Source organism: Staurois parvus, unplaced genomic scaffold (assembly GCF_062004578.1).
Source record: "Staurois parvus isolate SC_StPar_1 unplaced genomic scaffold, SC_StPar_1.0 ptg000157l, whole genome shotgun sequence".
NCBI classification, from domain to species: Eukaryota; Metazoa; Chordata; class Amphibia; order Anura; family Ranidae; genus Staurois; species Staurois parvus.
In genome coordinates this window covers 4,814,739-4,836,081 of record NW_028317953.1, presented here as the reverse complement: position 1 = coordinate 4,836,081, position 21,343 = coordinate 4,814,739, and positions in this window count along the sequence as shown.

Genomic DNA, 21,343 nt, shown 5'->3' with positions numbered 1-21,343 from the left:
CACTAAACACGCGCTCCGATGCCACGCTACTGGCCGGGCATGACAGCCTTTCAAGGGCAAATTCAGCTAGTTGGGGCCAAAGGTCAAGTTTCGTTGCCCAGTAGTCAAGGGGATTGTCTACCTCGGTTGGCAGGGTGCTGTCCAAGTAGGCCCAAGCCTGTTGTTTGAGGTCCTGCTCCAGGTCCACCTGATGCTGCTGCTGCTGCGGCTGGTTAGTATTTTCCTCACTGCGCTGGTGAAGAAAGCTACTCATCATCGACTGCAGACTGAGGCAGCCGCTGCTGGTGGAGCTACCACTGCTCCTACCACCCCACCCCTCCCCTGCTGCCATGGCAGCAGAACGCGAGCGCACAGGGCCCACAGTGTCTGAGGATGGACGTTGGCGCACAAAGGCAGAGACCAACTGACTACATAGGTGGTTTTTATAGTACGTTATTTTGGCCTCCCTCTCAGCAGGTGTGAAAAAGGCCACCATTTTTGAATGGTAGCGAGGGTCCAACAAGGTGGACAGCCAAAAGTCATCCCTCTGTCTGATGGTTATTATTCGGCTGTCGCTACGCAAGCAACCGAGCATGCTATGGGCCATTTGTGCCAAGGAATGCAAGGGACTCCCTGCCTCCATCTCCACAGCATACTGCCACGGTGCGTCTGGGTCCTCTGTCTCCTCCTCCTCCTCCTCTACCAGATGCTCCTGCTCCTCCACTCCTGTCCACTGAGTGGAAAAACCACCCATTTCACTCAATAATTCCTGAGCACAAATGTCCTCCTCTACCTCCTCCTCTTCTTCCTGTCCTGCCCCCACAGGGGTCATGTGGCGTTGAGATCTGTGCGCCACGTCTACCGCACCCTGACCAGCCATTGTTAACAGCATTTGTTCCAGGACGTGCAACAGAGGAATGACGTCGTTCATCCCATAGTCCTGCCGATTCACGAATAGCGTGGCCTCCTCAAAGGGCCTGAGCAAGCGGCAGGTGTCACGCATGAGCTGCCAATGGCTGACATCGAAGTTACACAGGGGAGTACCTTTATCCGCTTGTAACATCAGGAAATCGGTGATGGCCTTTCGCTGTTCGTAAAGGCGGTCTAACATGTGTAGGGTTGAATTCCACCTTGTTGCAACGTCGCAGATCAGGCGATGCTGTGGAATTCCGTTCTGCCGCTGCAGCTCAAGGAGGGTGTGCTTTGCGGTGTAGGAATGGCTGAAATGCATGCAAAGTTTACGTGACATTTTAAGGATGTCTTGCAGTGGGATGGTGGATTTTAGAAACCGCTTGACAACCAGATTGAACACGTGAGCCATGCATGGCGCATGGCACAACCTTCCTTGACGCAGAGCAGACACCATGTTCTTTCCGTTGTCGGTCAACATGGTTCCGATTTTCAGTTTGCGCGGAGACAGCCATCTGTCGATTTCTCTGTTCATTACACTGAGAAGTTCCTCCCCTGTGTGACTACGTTCGCCAAGGCATACCAGGTGCAGCACAGCGTGACACCGTTGCGCCCTGCACATGTGATATGCCGGTCGGGTAATGGGACTTGGCACGGGGGTGGCGGCTGAGGACACGAAGGAAGAAGAGGTGGTAGAGGCGGACATCTTTTGTGGACCAAGGACGTGCAAACGTGGAGGCAAAAGCGGCGTGACCTGTCGAAGTTGCTGGTGCGGCTGTGCCGGCACCACGTTCACCCAGTGGGCCGTAAATGACATGTACTGTCCCTGACCGTAGTTACAGCTCCACACGTCGGCGCTGCCGTGCACTTTGGCAGAGACCGACATGCTCAAAGACTGGCCCACCATCTCTTCTACATGTGAATGCAGGGCTGGCACTGCCTTTTTGGCGAAGAAATGACGGCTTGGCACTCTCCACCGCGGCACGGCACAAGCCATCATTTCTCGGAAAGGTGCTGAGTCCACCACTTGGAAAGGGAGGGACTGCAGCACCAGCAACTTGGACAGACACAGAATTGTTACTCGCACAGACACAGAATTGTTACTCAGGGACACAGAACTGTTACTGAGGGCCACAGAACTGTTACTTAGGGCCACAGAATTGTTGCTCGCACAGACACAGAATTCTTACTCGCACAGACACAGAATTGTTACTCAGGGACACAGAACTGTTACTTAGGGCCACAGAACTGTTAGTTAGGGCCACAGAATTGTTACTCGCACAGACACAGAATTGTTACTCGCACAGACACAGAATTGTTACTGAGGGCCACAGAACTGTTACTTGGGGCCACAGAAACGTTAATCAGGGACACAGAATTGTTACTGAGGGCCACAGAACTGTTAGGGCCACAGAATTGTTACTCGCACAGACACAGAATTGTTACTCGCACAGACACAGAATTGTTACTGAGGGCCACAGAACTGTTACTTGGGGCCACAGAAACGTTAATCAGGGACACAGAATTGTTACTGAGGGCCACAGAACTGTTACTTAGGGCCACAGAATTGTTACTCGCACAGACACAGAATTGTTACTCGCACAGACACAGAATGTTACTGAGGGCCACAGAACTGTTACTTAGGGCCACAGAATTGTTACTCGCACAGACACAGAATTGTTACACAGGGACACAGAACTGTTACTGAGGGCCACAGAACCGTTACTTAGGGCCACAGAATTGTTACTCGCACAGACACAGAATTGTTACTCGCACAGACACAGAATTGTTACTCGCACAGACACAGAATTGTTACTCAGGGACACAGAACTGTTACTGAGGGCCACAGAACTGTTACTTAGGGCCACAGAATTGTTGCTCGCACAGACACAGAATTCTTACTCGCACAGACACAGAATTGTTACTCAGGGACACAGAACTGTTACTTAGGGCCACAGAACTGTTAGTTAGGGCCACAGAATTGTTACTCGCACAGACACAGAATTGTTACTCGCACAGACACAGAATTGTTACTGAGGGCCACAGAACTGTTACTTGGGGCCACAGAAACGTTAATCAGGGACACAGAATTGTTACTGAGGGCCACAGAACTGTTACTTAGGGCCACAGAATTGTTACTCGCACAGACACAGAATTGTTACTGAGGGCCACAGAACTGTTACTTGGGGCCACAGAAACGTTAATCAGGGACACAGAATTGTTACTGAGGGCCACAGAACTGTTACTTAGGGCCACAGAATTGTTACTCGCACAGACACAGAATTGTTACTCAGGGACACAGAACTGTTACTGAGGGCCACAGAACTGTTACTTAGGGCCACAGAATTGTTACTCACACAGACACAGAATTCTTACTCGCACAGACACAGAATTGTTACTGAGGGCCACAGAACTGTTACTTGGGGCCACAGAAACGTTAATCAGGGACACAGAATTGTTACTGAGGGCCACAGAACTGTTACTTAGGGCCACAGAATTGTTACTCGCACAGACACAGAATTGTTACTCGCACAGACACAGAATTGTTACTGAGGGCCACAGAACTGTTACTTGGGGCCACAGAAACGTTAATCAGGGACACAGAATTGTTACTGAGGGCCACAGAACTGTTACTTAGGGCCACAGAATTGTTACTCGCACAGACACAGAATTGTTACTCAGGGACACAGAATTGTTACTCAGGGACACATAATCGTTTAATTAAAGAGTATGTCAGACAACATGCAGAGGAGTGGCAGAGGAGGCAATGTTTTAGGAGTGAGCAGACGTGGCAGCAGAGGAAGGGGTCGAGGCAGCACTATTCGCAGCCAGAGGCCAGTGCTCCCGGTGTCATCCAGTACAGTGAGGAAGAGCTAACAGAGGGCGGTCAGGAACGGGGGGAGACATCCGCCTCTTCAGCAGCCAGGCGAAGAAGTAGTGGCGAGGAGAGTGGCTCGGTAGCCGGTCTAGAGACAGGTCTGTCTCCTGACCCACACGCAGCCGAGGGGGCTAGTAGTGAGGCGGAGACCCTAATTGATGATGATGAGGCTGATCGCACTTGGCAGCCTCGTCGTCATCAGGCTATTGCTTCCGCATCATCAGGAGAAGAGGGTGGCAGCTTGGCAGCGAGCAAAACAGTCGGTGGGTTGTCTCCATCGCCACACTCTGCCATGTGCCACTTTCAGGTCTCCTCACACACTGCTGGTGTGTTCAATTTTTTTGACATAGGGTGCTGGCAGATTACGGGCCTCCCATAGCTGCTGCCAGGCCCCTAATCTGCCATGGGCCCCTGTACCGCCTCCTCATGCTGCTGCCAGGTCCACAGTGTCTCATGCCATGTGCCACTTTCAGGTCTCCTCACACACTGCTGGTGTGTTCAATTTTTTTGACATAGGGTGCTGGCAGATTACGGGCCTCCCATAGCTGCTGCCAGGCCCCTAATCTGCCATGGGCCCCTATACCGCCTCCTCATGCTGCTGCGAAGTCCAGAGTCTCTCATGGGTCCCTGTACGGCCTCCCATTGCTGCTGTCTCCATCGCCACACTCTGCCATGTGCCACTTTCAGGTCTCCTCACACACTGCTGGTGTGTTCAAGTTTTTTGACATAGGGTGCTGGCAGATTATGGGCCTCCCATAGCTGCTGCCAGGCCCCTAATCTGCCATGGGCCCCTATACCGCCTCCTCATGCTGCTGCGAAGTCCAGAGTCTCTCATGGGTCCCTGTACGGCCTCCCATTGCTGCTGTCTCCATCGCCACACTCTGCCATGTGCCACTTTCAGGTCTCCTCACACACTGCTGGTGTGTTCAATTTTTTTGACATAGGGTGCTGGCAGATTACGGGCCTCCCATAGCTGCTGCCAGGCCCCTAATCTGCCATGGGCCCCTATACCGCCTCCTCATGCTGCCGCGAAGTCCAGAGTCTCTCATGGGTCCCTGTACGGCCTCCCATTGCTGCTGTCTCCATCGCCACACTCTGCCATGTGCCACTTTCAGGTCTCCTCACACACTGCTGGTGTGTTCAATTTTTTTGACATAGGGTGCTGGCAGATTACGGGCCTCCCATAGCTGCTGCCAGGCCCCTAATCTGCCATGGGCCCCTATACGGCCTCCTCATGCTGCTGCCAGGTCCAGGCGAACGTAGTCACACAGGGGAGGAACTTCTCAGTGTAATGAACAGAGAAATCAACAGATGGCTGTCTCCGCGCAAACTGAAAATCGGAACCATGTTGACCGACAACGGAAAGAACATGGTGTCTGCTCTGCGTCAAGGAAGGTTGTGCCATGCGCCATGCATGGCTCACGTGTTCAATCTGGTTGTCAAGCGGTTCCTAAAATCCACCATCCCACTGCAAGACATCCTTAAAATGTCACGTAAACCTTGCATGCATTTCAGCCATTCCTACACCGCAAAGCACACCCGCCTTGAGCTGCAGCGGCAGAACGGAATTCCACAGCATCGCCTGATCTGCGACGTTGCAACAAGGTGGAATTCAACCCTACACATGGTAGACCGCCTTTACGAACAGCGAAAGGCCATCACCGATTTCCTGATGTTACAAGCGGATAAAGGTACTCCCCTGTGTAACTTCGATGTCAGCCATTGGCAGCTCATGCGTGACACCTGCCGCTTGCTCAGGCCCTTTGAGGAGGCCACGCTATTCGTGAGTCGGCAGGACTATGGGATGAACGACGTCATTCCTCTGTTGCACGTCCTGGAACAAATGCTGTTAACAATGGCTGGTCAGGGTGCGGTAGACGTGGCGCACAGATCTCAACGCCACATGACCCCTGTGGGGGCAGGACAGGAAGAAGAGGAGGAGGTAGAGGAGGACATTGGTGCTCAGGAATTATTGAGTGAAATGGGTGGTTTTTCCACTCAGCAGACAGGAGTGGAGGAGCAGGAGCATCTGGTAGAGGAGGAGGAGACAGAGGACCCAGACGCACCGTGGCAGTATGCTGTGGAGATGGAGTCAGGGAGTCCCTCGCATTCCTTGGCACAAATGGCCCATAGCATGCTCGGTTGCTTGCGTAGCGACAGCCGAATAATAACCATCAGACAGAGGGATGACTTTTGGCTGTCCACCTTGTTGGACCCTCGCTACCGTTCAAAAATGGTGGCCTTTTTCACACCTGCTGAGAGGGAGGCCAAAATAACGTACTATAAAAACCACCTATGTAGTCAGTTGGTCTCTGCCTTTGTGCGCCAACGTCCATCCTCAGACACTGTGGGCCCTGTGCGCTCGCGTTCCGCTGCCATGGCAGCAGGGGAGGGGTGGGGTGGTAGGAGCAGTGGCAGCTCCACCAGCAGCGGCTGCCTCAGTCTGCAGTCGATGATGAGTAGCTTTCTTCACCAGCGCAGTGAGGAAACTACTAACCAGCCGCAGCAACAGCAGCATCAGGTGGACCTGGAGCAGGACCTCAAACAACAGGCTTAGGCCTACTTGGACAGCACCCTGCCAACCGAGGTAGACAATCCCCTTGACTACTGTACGGCCTCCCATTGCTGCTGTCTCCATCGCCACACTCTGCCATTTGCCACTTTCAGGTCTCCTCACACTGCTGGTGTATTCCATTTTTTGTCATAGGGTGCTGGCAGATTACGGGCCTCCCATAGCTGCTGCCAGGCCCCTAATCTGCCATGGGCCCCTATACCGCCTCCTCATGCTGCTGCCAGGTCCAGAGTCTCTCATGGGTCCCTGTACGGCCTCCCATTGCTGCTGTCTCCATCGCCACACTCTGCCATGTGCCACTTTCAGGTCTCCTCACACTGCTGGTGGGTTCCATTTTTTGTCATAGGGTGCTGGCAGATTACGGGCCTCCCATAGCTGCTGCCAGGCCCCTAATCTGCCATGGGCCCCCGTACCGACTCCTCATGCTGCTGCCAGGCCCGTAATCTGTCATGGGCCCCTGTTGTCGCTTGTTGGCATATTCCGCTCGTTCAGATGCTCCTTCTCCTGCTACTCCTCTTCACGGATTCCGTCAGCAGTCTTTCTTGGAATCCGTTTCCAAGAGACAACAGTTTGCGAGCACGCACCAGACGGTGCAGAAGCTGAACGTCCTCCTGTCCAAGTTGCTGCTGCCAGGCTCGTAATCTGTCATGCGCCCCTGTACCGCCTCCTCATGCTGCTGCCAGGTCCAGAGTGTGTCATGGGCCCCCGTACCGACTCCTCATGCTGCTGCCAGGCCCGTAATCTGTCATGGGCCCCTGTACCACCTCCCCATGCTGCTGCCAGGTCCAGAGTGTGTCATGGGTCCCTGTACGGCCTCCCATTGCTGCTGCCAGGCCCGTAATCTGCCATGGGCCCCCGTACCGACTCCTCATGCTGCTGCCAGGCCCGTAATCTGCCATGGGCCCCTGTACCGCCTCCTCATGCTGCTGCCAGGTCCAGAGTGTGTCATGGGTCCCTGTACGGCCTCCCATTGCTGCTGTCTCTATCGCCACACTCTGCCATGTGCCACTTTCAGGTCTCCTCACACTGCTGGTGGTTTCCATTTTTGTCATAGGGTGCTGTATGGCCTCCCATTGCTGCTGCCTCCACCGCCACACTGTGGCTCCACACTCTGGTTTTGGCCCCGTGACTGCCCAAATGAGTGAAGTGTGCGGTGATTCTAAGATCGACGGCACTCATCTGCATGTCATACTGACTGACAGTATTATTTCTCTTCCCCAGCAGACTCCAAGGGCATTTAAATTAAAGGTACAGTGTTCAGCACTAATATTAAGTCTCTCTGAAGCCTAGAAACACCCTTTTTTAAGTTAAATTCACAGCGAATATATTCGACTCGAATCGAAATTTTTCCACGAATTCGCCGAATCAGTCGAATCGAATTTTTGAATACTTCGCTCATCTCTAGTATATACCTTATGATAGTTTTTTGCCGTAATGCCACTACTGATTCCAATGCTCAATTGAGATGTATTTCTTATTTTTGCTACACAAAAAAATAATTTTTTTGCCAAAAAACTACCAACTTCAGATTTTTTTTGGGTGGAAATAAATCATATTGGGTTGCTGCTGCTGTATGTAAGCCAAGCAATTATGGAAAAGTAAAGTGAAAAAATAGACTTGCAATCTATGTGATGTAATATAAATGTTATATTACATTATATAGTATAACATGTTATATAAATAAATTGCATATTTTTATGTTGTCCTTTTAAGCAGTTCTGAAATTGTCTCTCCCCAGTGTATGATCATTTTACCCTTTCCTTGTTAATTCCTTTTAGCTGAGAACATGGCCATTACTGAAAATGGTTCACATGATTTCAATGGGGTTCAGATTCCAGATCCCAACTTGATAACTTTTGCTGAACATTCACTGAATTCAGGAATGTTATCACTACACAGTAGTTTCAAGGCTGATACTTTCAAGGCTGAGCCCTTCTGGCTTAGAGAACTTGCCAACATTGTGTTAGGGAACTCAGGAAGTCCTGGCAAGTATTCTAAGAGCACCAATAAAAGCACTGGCAAGAGATGTGCCACTTCAAATGTTAGCTGATGGATCTGGGGGTACTTTAACAGGCTTCTTTCTTCCCTGTGTTCTTTCCTCCTTCCACATAACCAGTACATTATTCTTACCTTTCTGTATTCGTGCTTCCAAAACTTTCTATGGAGATTCTGTCCCGTCTGGATGTGTTACGTGCTGTGCAAATCTACCTCTCAGCTACCGCTTATTTTAAAGATTTGATCTTGATCTTCCTGGAGGTCCCAATAGGTACATTCTGCCTCTCATTCTACTATTGATAGGTGGATTAGACAATTCATAATTTAAACCTATAGTCTGAAGGATAGGGTTCCACTTTTTCCTGTAGAGGCACACTCTACCAGATCTGTTAGTGTTTCATTGGTTTTCCAGCATGAGGCATCTGTTTACCAGATTTGCAAGACTGCTACCTAATCTTCTGTTCACACTGTTGTTTTTTTGCCAGATGGATGTTCAGGCTTCATCTCATACCAGATTCAGTTATAAAATGCTTCAGGCTGCTCTGAGTTCTATTAAACCGTTCTGTTTGTTACATGGACCTGTTAGTGTTTTTTGTTTGTCTTGAGCACCTCTCAGTTGGATTGCTTTTGGACTTCCCATGCTCAAAGACTCTGATGCTTGTATGTCTTGTATAATGATAAACCAAATTGCCCTAGGTTTGGTTTGAACAGGTTTTGTTGAACTTCAAATGTTTCGATGCCAAACCTGAATCCCATTGAAATTAAAGGAGATGAATCTGTCAAATGAAATGCTCATTGTATGGGCTAATAGGCAAGGGAGTGTAAAAACAGTATTCAACAAAGAGGTGGGGCACCACTGCCCTGGGGAACATATACCAATGGAAAAAAATGTTAAAAAAGTTCCATGCAGCTGGGAGCAGTGACTTTTACAAAGGTAAAAAAATCTTAAATTGTCTGCCAATGACACTTTCCTTCTTGCTTCTAAAAGAAAAATAGCACACAGACTACAAAGGTACCCCAAAATGCCTAAATGACCCCTAAGGGTCTGTTATGTATTGTGTGGGAACTTTGAAGGTGTCTGTATGATGTGAGTTTTTTTTTTTAACAAGCAGTCAATTAGGTTTTATTTGGACATCCTACTGCAAAAATGAAAAAGAAGAAAATATATATAATGTAGTGACCCCTCCAAAATACACTCCAGACTCTGGTATAGATTTTTGATTTTAAGAGAATACCGCATAAAAAAAACAGAAAAAAATGTGTGAGGTCCCCCAGGAAATCCATACCAAATTTTACAGTAGAATCCATGAAAAAAAAGAGTTCCCCCCCTAAAAATCCGTATCACTCCCTTAATCTAAGTATGCAGCCTGCCTGATCAAGATGGGGGGGTGGGGGGTGGGTAAGTTGGCATCCCTCCAAAACATAGCAGGCAACATACCCTCAAAATGGCGGTGCCTAGCCAGGGGATACCCACTTGGCAAAGCACTTTGCCCCCATGTTGATGAGGACAAGGGCCTAATCCCTACAACCCTTGCACAGTGGTTTTGGGGGGTCTGTGGATGGCGGCTTATCAGAATCTGGTAGCCGCCTTTAATAATAAGGGGGTCCCCAGTTACCTCCCCACACATGAATGAGTATTCCCAGATCTATCATCAGCTTTATACAGAAAAGTCTGGGTGTAGTGGTGATATCATTGTCTAAATATAGCCATGGGCAATGTTATTGCCCATTTATGACCATGTGGCCATATTTAGGCAATTATGTGATGCTCCAGTCCTTGCTCATTTGCTTACATGGCCAGGGATTTCCTGTCATGTAGTTGAATTGCCGAGTAACATCAGTGGTTGTAAGGGATGCAATGGGGTGCAAGGAGCCAGGATAGTGGTAACATCATTGCCCAAAAATGACCAAATATAAAAATTGATGTAACCCACTCCATTCCCCATCCATTTGCTTCTCTGGTCAAGGATTCACAGCCATGTAATTAATGGGTCAGGTGATGTCAGTGGTTGGCAAGGACATGTTGGGTGCAAGCAGCTGCTGCTTTAGCAATCATGTCATGCAAAGTACAATTTAAGTAGAACTAAAGGCATTTTTTTTTCTTCATTTAAATAAATAATGTACCCATTGGAACATTTCCCCTGTATTACATTTCTGAGGACAACCCAAAATGTGAGGTTTTGTTTATTCTTACTTTTGATGATAATGGTAAACAGGGCAAATAGAGAGGGTGAATTTCCCTAATGGGGGCACAGGCTGTAATAACCTAATATTATTATTATTATTATTATTATACAGGATTTATATAGCACCAACAGTTTGCTCAGTGCTTTACAAATAGGAGTTGTAGTCCATCTACACTCTTTCCGAAACTAAAAAAAAGGTTTTGCCTTTAGTTATAAGGAGATAGGGTTTTTTTACTTAATTGTTGAACATAATTACAGACTCAAAAATAGTAATACATCATGGAGTATAGTAGAAAAACACATGACAATTTGCTTTGCCTGTAGGTTCTACTTTCAGTTTGTGTTCCACTTATGTATTCTGCCTGTAATGTTATTTTACCTCTTCAGTAAACATTATATAGAAGGTCTCAAGGCTCAAACTATGTTCATTATTGCTATTTCCTTCATCACTCAGTACTATCCTGTGACTCCCCCCATCTGAATCACATGTAAAAAAAAATGTATTTGCCATCTCTAGCTATGTAAGTCAGTTTGTACATTGGCAAGACATTGTTAATTATTTTTTTCCAGTCTTTTAGGATAATAGCCATCATCTAAATCCATTTTAATGTTGCAGTTTTTCTTGCATAAAAATAGCATCTGCAGCAAAATTCATAACTTTTGACCACAAAATACCTAAACTTGCCAAGTTCCCACATCAAATGGAAAAGTGTCTTTCTTCCACATTTTGCATATTCTGACAGGAGTATAATATGTTTGGTGGAGATATCTCAGATGTATCTTTTTCTTGTTAAAATATTTTGCTGCAAAAGTAAAAACATTACAGTGGAGGGTTTAATAGTCATGCATACTGGACACATGAAAAGCTGTGTGTGGTGGCCATGTTGTTCCGATCTCAGGTCACCCATGCTATTTTGTCAGAATAAGAGACATTGCAGCCGTAAACTTCCCCCTTCAGTTTATACAATTTAAACACTTTTAGCTGCATTTCAAACCCCCTTATCAGTACTTTGATTGGATTAGCAGAATCTAACTCCAATACACATCTCAGTGCCCTCATAAAACCAGGGCTAATTAGCAAAGCAAGCAGATATCTTTACTTTTAATTGCTGTCAGAAATGCCTTAGCTGGAGCCATCAGTGAATACATATTTCTGCCTATCTCATCCCGAAGAACTCAAAACTTCAGTGTATTTCATAATTCTGAAATAATATTAGTATATCCAGAATAAGGACATATTTACCTCTATCAGTTAATTAGCAGCATTTTGAGCCCAGCCACAGCTACCCTAGGAAGTACTGGGGAATAAACATTCAACATCACCCATATTTATATCCATTCAAAAGGTAATTCCATGCTGGACAACAATATGCAAGCAGACTGTAACCTGTAGGTATTCTAAGCTAATAATACCTATAGAAAACTATATCTGCGGCATGATCATGAACATGGGAGAATGTCACCAGCACACCAAGGATCACCAATATGGGTCCATATTGGTGATCCTTGGTGTGTTGGTGACATTCTCCATTGCTGATACTGTTCAGTTCCAGCCGACTGTCGCTGAAGCACCCACTTATACACAGCCATTTTTAACACAGGACCGTGAGCATTTGGATTGTACACTTGCATGGTCATAAACATTTTATTGGCCACTGCTCAGCCTCTTAACCACTTTCCTTCTGGAAGGTTTTACCCCTTTCAAGACCAAAGCATATTTTGCTTTCAGCACTGTGCTACTTTAACTGGCAATTGTATGGTCATGCAACAATGTACACAAATGAAATGTATATATTTTTTCACACAAATATAGCTTTCCTTTGGTGTTATTTAATAACCACTGGGGTTTTTATTATATAAATGGAAAAAGACTAAAACTGTTAACCCCCCCCCCCAATATTTTCTACTTTCTGTTATAAAACATATCCAATGAAAAGATGAAAAAAAAAAATAATTTCTTCATAGATTTGGGCCAAAATGTATTCTGCTACATGTCTTTGGTAAAAAAAAATCCCAATAAGTGTATAATAATTGGTTTGTATGAAAGTTATAACATCTACAAACTATGAGATATACAGTATACTGGAATTTACACAACTATAGACACTATACTGTAAAGGTAGTGATAAACAACTTGTAGTGGGACTGTGATAGGGTGGTGGGAATTTTTTAAAGTTTATGTAATAAAGATTTGTAAATTTTTTTTTAAACATATGTTTTTTGTTGTGTGTCTATATCTTATTGGAGGGGCATTTAAAGTCCCATTACATATATTTTCTATTTTCTTGTTATGAAAAAAGCTTAGTAAGTATCTGAAATGTCAGGTCAAAATGTATGCACCGTGGGGCATTGCCACCAGACATGGAGATGCATACTAGTGGAGCAGCACTGGCTAAAACATATGGGTGAATAATAATTTAGCTATCCTGGCAGGACCCAAAAACCAACAAGAGAGGACTTTATAGTTGGTCTCAAGAGCAACAACGTTTTGTACTAAGGGTTTAGTGGTGATCCAACTATCAGTCCAGGTATCTGCATCTAAGGAGATTCCAAGGTCCACATCCAAACGGGACATGTAGGTGGAGCCAGCATCAAGCTTAGTAAACAAATGCTTGTAAAGAAGACCAAGGTCATGAGGGTCTTGTTTGCAAATCTGCTCAAACTGCATCATCTGGGTTAAATAGGTAGGGGGTGCAGAAATGTTTGAGCTGCAAATATTGGAAAATATCAGAACTAGGCAGCTCATGGGATTCTTGAAGGGAAGAAAATAATTTGCAAGTTTGCCGAGTGCCTCTACCTATACCTATATTAAATAAGTCAGACTTAAAGCCAGCATATTTCAGGTAATTTGACATGTGACTGCTGTGACCATTATCAGTTACAGTGAGGGTGCAGATTTGTAAAAAAAATCTACCATTATTGGCCATTCTACATCACCTGACCTAATTTTAAGGACCAGGAAATTCATTATTGCTAGTGGATTGCTATGACAGCAAATATCTGCATCAGTTCACAATGAACAGGTTAGGTTTGCCCTGAACCAATATTTTAACTTCATCTTGTTTAAACCAATCCCCATCTTAAAAACAGTTTTGGCTTTATATATAATATTATTACATTATTATTATTATTATACAGGATTTATATAGCGCCAGTATATACTTTTTCACTTTTCCTAATTATTATTTTTATAAATTTATTTTTCAGTAAGAATAGAAAAAACAAACAAGTGCATGCATTACTGCATGCACCTTGTTGAGTAACCTAGATGCTTCCTCCTTTTGGCAATGGCATTTTCAGGGTGTTTTTACTTAAAAAATTTGGTGTTAGAAAATGAACCACTGAAAATTGTAGTTTGAAAGCCAAAATTTACACTAATTACTGTTGGTTTAATCATAACATGTCCAATTACTGACCGAAAACCAGAAAAACATCAATCCTACAATATATCTCTTGGTAAATCTCATGAGATGTCTTCTTTTCCCAATAGTATTTATTCAGGGATGATAAAAGATTTAGCATTGCTGGGCCTCTGCAAATTTGTGAATTGTTATAAAATAAAATAAGAAAATAATGCAATGTAAAATCCAAAATGGACACTTTTAAAGTGTTACTAAACCCAGGACCCGACATTCACTATATATCTGGTCTCCCACAGTACACAGAACATGGAAATGCAAAATGCTAGTAAATATACACTACTAAATATGTTCTCATCAGCAGTTGGAGCAGTCCTGTGTCTTCTGCCAGTGTCCAGCAGAGCACTGGTTAAAGCTTGTAGGATGAGTTTTCATACTCCTCTAGGAGGATGCAGGACCCCTGACCTCTGCCTAGACAGTGCTAATTGGCCTTGTGCTGATCACATGCACTCTCCCAGGAAAAAAAAATATCTCTAGCAATACAAAACAAACTGAGCTTGTGCAGAGTGACTCCAAACCTTTGTTCTATTAGGAAATATTTAGGGGATAATGGAAGAAGGGGTGAATCAGAGAAGAGGATCAAGCAGCCGGTTTACACAATGTGGAGAATTAACCCCTTAGGTTCCACAGTGAGTATAACAAGCATGTTTTACTGCATATACAGACTGATTTTACTGTTGTGAGTTTAGTAACACTTTAAGTAATGACCCTATAAGCTGTCAATGGAACAAGTAAAACACACATATGGGATATCCAAATAGACAGAAGAAATAGCTCCATATCAGTAATCCATAGTTACATAGTTACATAGTTAGTCTGGCTGAAAAAAGAAAAAAGTCCATCCAGTTCAACCATAGAGAAAAAAAAAAGTTATAATCCTATACCCACAGTTGATCCAGAGGAAGGCAAAAAACACCCAGCAAAGCATGATCCAATTTACACCCGCTGGGAGAAAAAATCCTTCCTGATCCCCCAAGAGGCAATCGGATATTCGCTGGATCAACTTTACCTATAAATGTTAGTATCCAGTTATATTCTGTGTATCTAAGAAATAATCCAGGCCTTTTTTGAAGCAATCCACTGAGCTAACCAGAACCAACTCTTGAGGGAGTCTATTCCACATTTTCACAGCTCTCACTGTGAAGAAACCTTTCCGTGTTTGGAGATTACATTTCTTTTCCTTCAGACGTAAAGAGTGCCCCCTTGTCCTCTGTGATGACCTCAGGGTGAATAACTCTACACCTAGTTCACTATATGAACCACTGATGTATTTATACATGTTGATCATATCCCCACCTTAATCTCTTCTTCTCAAGAGAGAATACATTTAGTTCCTCTAATCTTTCCTCATAGCTGATGTGGTGGTTTATGTAAGAATTTATTCTAAATACGTAGAGCGGTGTCCTCTCCCTTAAACAAAATATTGCAGTGCCTCCAGCCATTAAAATACGGCAAATATTTAATGAACCAATAATTTGGACACCTTAATAATTTGATCACCACTTAATAATATACCTTGAGTTCTTTTACCAGTATGATTTCGTACCATATACACAAAAATTGCCTTTTGATAAATAAATAAATTTATTTATGTACAAAATTTATATATATATTAATACAAACGCAAAATACTGGTGATGAATGTATACTCGCACACACAATCAAAAATATGATATGCTAATTTCTATGTTATCAACAATATCTGAATATTAATTTAAAAGACAATATACAATTTTATTAGGGATATGTTTTAACCTTATAGTGCTTCAGAAATTATTTCTAATTTCTCGTGGCCATAGAGAAAAAAGAAAAGTATATCTGATAAATCGCACTACAACAACACTGCAAATTAGTTAATAATATATATAATCTCGATACCAAATTCAAACAGTTATAGTGATAATTATATATATAACCTTAATATATTCCTAAACACACAATAAATGTTATAAGTCTTTAAAGTTGGAAATATCAAGAAAATTACAAAATTCTAGCAGTCTCACCATTCCCAGAATTTGACTGAGCCTCAGCGTCTCTGGTGGAAATCTTTTCCTTCAAAATGGCGGCTGGAAGTTCTCAGCAAAATGGCCGCAGGTAGCAAATGAGTATACTGCAGTATATAGTGGTAGGAGTACTGAAGAAATAGTTGGAAGATTAAGTTCAGAAGTGATCAAGAAGTAGTAGCAGTCTTTCAGAAGAAGTGAAGTGATTATTAGAAGTCTTGAAGTCTTGAGGTCTTGAAGTGAGCAGGTGAGTTCATCAGTTTGTGAGTTCTTTCCCCTTTCATTATTGTTTCTTTTTCTGAGGTGTACGGCATTTTTATACCATACAATCTTTTGTTTCAAGGGACCTCTCAACAGGCTTGTTGATTAGTCGGTTGGGAAGTGTGCGTACCTAGAGATATTCCTCACCTGTCCACTGGGGCAGTCCGGTATCACAAATGAATTGGTGGTCTTAATGATGACTCATCCTTTGATAGAAACAAAATGTCCAATATATATGTCCTATTCAAGAATAGTTGATTTCACTACTCACTCTTGGATAAGGACCATAGAAAGATGTAAATACATTTGGTTTCTCATTTTCCTGATATTTAAACTGTTTTGGAATAGCTGACTTCTTTTTGGAAATATAAAATTTACCCCAATTCACAAATAATCTTCTTCTTCATCACTTCATACTTAGTTGAGTGGTATGTAATACCCAACTTTGTTGAATATATTTTGGTGTGGAAATATACCCTTGATAATATTTCCATTGATATAAACCAAATTTTTCTTTGTATCTTAACTGACCCAGATTTTACCTTGTGCTGAATGTACAGTTCATGGAAATGTGACGGAAAAATGTCTAGTTGCTTTTACTATTTTCTGAGAATTAGGGTAAATAGAAGAGATCGGAGTTAAACCTTCCTATTCAATAGCATATTGTCACATTTCAAGAAGTCTTGTTTGTCATCACACACTTTCCAAGGTTTTGTGTGAGCTCTCAGACAATCAGGTTTGGTTACCCTATTGTCACTTTCAGACCTCGTATATGCTCACCTGCAGAAGTCCAAATAGTGGTGTTTGACTCTCATTGTCTCTCAAACAAGTCTCTTCCACTCATTGTTTAGTATAACTTTTTGGAAGGTCACTTGAAATTAACTGAGGATGTTAACCCATGACAGTCAGCCAGGATTCCCAATTTTGGAATAATATCATTTCTCTTAATGAACAGTCTCCAAAAGTCACTACACTGATCTCCTCCATGCCTTGTATCAGTTTAGTTGCCCTTCTCTGTACTTTCTCAAGTTCCCCAATGTTCTTCTTGTGAATTGGTGCCCAAAACTGAACTACATATTCCAGATGAGGTCTTACTAATGATTTGTACAGGGGTAATATGATATCTCTCTCTGGAGTCTATACCTCTTTTAATGCAAGAGGATTTTACTCGCTTTAGAAACCGCACCTTGGCATTGCATGCCATTATTAAGCTTGTGATCTACTAGAACCCCCAGATCCTTCTCCACCATTGATTCCCCCACTTTTACCCCCCTAGTATGTATGATGCATGCATATTCTTAGCCCCCAAGTGCATAACCTTACACTTATCAGCATTAAATCTCATTTGCCACATAGTTGCCCAATTAAACAGTGCATTGAGGTTGGCTTGTAAGTTGAAGACATCCTGTAAGGAAATTATTCCACTGCACAGCTTGGTGCCATCTGCAAAGACTGAAATGGGATTTTTAATCTCAGACCCTATATCATTTATTCCTTGTTGTTTTTCCTTGGTATAGAGCTTTTCAATATTACACATAACATAAAAACACAAACATATGTTAGAAGTCCTCAAATTTAGTATAAATATGGGGAAATATTTTATAGAAATTATTTGCAATAGTATTAGTTATGCTTTAAAAAAGCTAAAACACACTTTCCATTTTTTACTATAGATTAAAATGTTTTTATTTATTTGTTCTTTAATGTTCATATAAAATTTGCAAAAAATTGTGCCATGCAAAGTTATTAGGTAAACATGCATATATCAAAACTGCAAAATATGTTGTGGCTATGAGCATTGACATTATTCTAAGTCATGGACAGTTAATACAGTTAAATGCATTTTAAGCATTTCAAAATATGATCGTTAAAATGTTCTTACTATTGCTTGCTGAACTCACATAGTACATTTTTTGAAGTCTACTAGCTGAAAAAAAAACAGACTTTAAACTCAGCAGAACATTCATCAAAAGGACAAACATCTATTTGAAAGCTATGGAGCTGTTGCCTTTGATAAATCTGGAACATTTCGCAACACTGATTTTGCTCCAAGTTTTCAGTGGGAAATCTTTGATAAGTGCTATAGTTCTGCAAGTAGAACCTCCTCTTTATTCAATGCAGGTTAACGCACAGGAAAAAACATTAGAGTCTGCATATTAATTTTAATGAATCATACTGGGGTTTCCAGGAAAGATTGCAATATGCATGTTTACCGTGTACAATCTAAGCAAACTAATAAATAATTTGCACCTGTTATCTTATGTTATAAGCTTTGATTTGGCCAACAACAGTAAAGAAAGTGTAAAAAAATGATATAAACCATAAACCAAAGATATATCAATAGATCTATTATATGCAGGGCAATAACTGCCATTTATTAAAACTCCATTATATAAATTAAATCCAAAGCATTAAAAATTAAATATATTGTAACACAGCCCACAAAAAAAATATTCTTTCTTGGTGTCTTGCTTTTCAGACCTGTTCTTGGGGTTATTTGGGACACTAATTCAGAAAATTGTATTGGCTAGACTGCATCGGCTTATGTTTCTTAGATGTGGTCTAATTTATATAAATTTTTTGTCAGTTTTTGAAGAGATCATGCTTGATAAACTTGTTCTTCTGTTACCTAGTTTGTGTTTTTGTGTATACGTTAGCAGATATGATCCTAGAGAAAGTGTGTGTATACAGGCGTTACCACTCATATTGTTTCAGTTTTGTAGATTGAACACTGAAGAGGTTATGGCTACTTTTTTATGTGTTTCCTTCATACTGCAAGGAGATTAAATAAAACATTATATTAAAATATCCTACATTTTGATGGGGGACCAGGCATGCACATACCCTCCCTTCCTTTTTCTTCTCCATGGACTGTTGATGCAGAAAAGCCCGGTATTCAGCAGTACAAACCTAATGTTTTGTGAAGGGTGGTCCTCTGAAGCACATATCACTTATAAACTATAAAACAGGTCATGCCACCAAGCTTCAGGATCTTTAAAGCGGTAATAAACACCACATGGACACTTGTACCTACAGGTACGTTTATAATAAAGCTTACCTGCATGTAGAATAAATCCGTGCCAACCAATAGAAATAATCATGGTACCACATCTAAAGAAATACAGACTAAAAAAAAATGAAGATTGAGGAAAAAAAACATTTTTGATTCTGATTTTGGGACGTGGCACTGCTTACAACTTAGTTTGACCACAGAGCCACCCGGTGGCTGCCAGCTATCCTATATATGAAGATTGGATGTTCTCAGTACCTCTTTAGACAGAATACAGCAATAACCTTTTACAGTCATCCTAATGTTATTACAATTATTAAAATAAATCCATAAATTAGATATTACAACATCAAAACATGCATATAAAAGTATTACTCCCTAACAGCTGAAATGCCTTTCCTGTCATAGATGGAGGACATATACCGAATAATAAATGCAATTCAAAGAACTGAAGGTATTAACAACATGATGGAACGTGCGTACAGTTAATGTATCTTGACGTGTTTCACTGCTATAACCGCTTCTTAGGGAGTATGGAGTAGCTGCGATAAAAAAACATGTAAATAGTACACCATAATATATAATGCAAAAAACAGACATGGATTATAAACAATGTAGGAGCACAGGCTCCTAGATGTGGGATCCAAACCCTATGATGTAGGTACAACGAATATCTCATTAACATGCACCAGTTAAGATATATTGCTGTTCCTGTAGTCGGTGATGTCATCAGAGCATGCACTCTAAGGGACACCATATTCATATAGGGACACCATACTCATGCTGTCCCTTCAGAGCTCAGTGCCGTGGCCATGACTCCTGTGTGCATGAATAGAAGTGACCTCATCGCGGCTCAGCCATTCAAACAGTGGGAGCTCACGAACCCCAAGAAAGACCGGATGAAGATGGAAGCCCTGTTAGCAGTGATGGCATGCACTGCAGGGCTTAGTTTTAAGGTACGTCTTTCATAATGTGCTAGTATGTGATGCATACTAGCACATTCTGACCTTAACTTGTGGGGATTTTTTTTTTTTAATTGTTTACTACTGCTTTAATACTTCTCCAGCAGAGTGCACAATGATAGTCCTTGAATTGCATGTTTTCTTTACTAATTTTCCTCCACTGAGGAAATTTGACACATTCTTAGCTTTCATTTTACTTGAAGGTGCTGAAAATCCCATGAATGTCAGCTCTGGGACAACTATACCTTAAAGGGAAACTAGGATCACTTTTATTTTCCATTTTTTTTGTAAGTTTTTATGTTGTTAAATGCTTTTTGATCATATACTGTAGCGGGTAGTGAAAAAAAAAAAACATTTAATACTAGGTGTACCTTGACACAGTATTCTTACAGCCCTATGGGTTTGTAAAATTGAAAGCACACCCAATGTTGTTTCCTTTCAGATCTTCTGTCTGTGATTTAAACCTCAAAATGAATTATGCAGAGGGAAAGAGGGCAATTCACCTGCTTGTGTGTGTGTGTGTCTGTGTGTGTAAATTTCAGCTAGGGCATGTAAACAAGAGGGTTTTTTTCAGTAAAGCCCGTAAAGATACATTGCAAAACATGTGAAAGGGTAACCAGAGATCCACCTGCTGACTGAGGCTGAAAAAGAGTACAAAATGGCTATAGGGACATTTCAATACATGACTTGGCCTGACCTAAAAAAATATTTTATTTATAAGACTAATTTTATAGTCCTGACCAGGGGCGGACTAACAATTTGGGAACTCGGGCACTGCCCGAGGGCCCGGGGTCAGTAGGGGGCCCCATGAAATAGGGGTGTGGTTTGAGTGTGGGCAAAGACACAGGGGCCCCATGATCCCCTATTGCCCGGGGGCTCCATGAGTTGTCAGTCCACCCCTGGTCCTGACCGTAATAAGGAAAGATGATATTTACATAAAATACTATACATTCATTTTAGAGTAGACTTGGGTATATTACTAGTATTCTTAAGTACATGCTATATCTTTTGTGCTCAAAATATAAAGGAGAATAGAAGTAAGAAAGTCTATTAATAAATGTACAAATCAGATGATCATCACTCTACCAAATAGAAATTGATCATTTTTATATCTGTGTGTTTGTTCTCAATTTACTTTTTTGGATTTTTCCACCTAATATCTGTTTTTC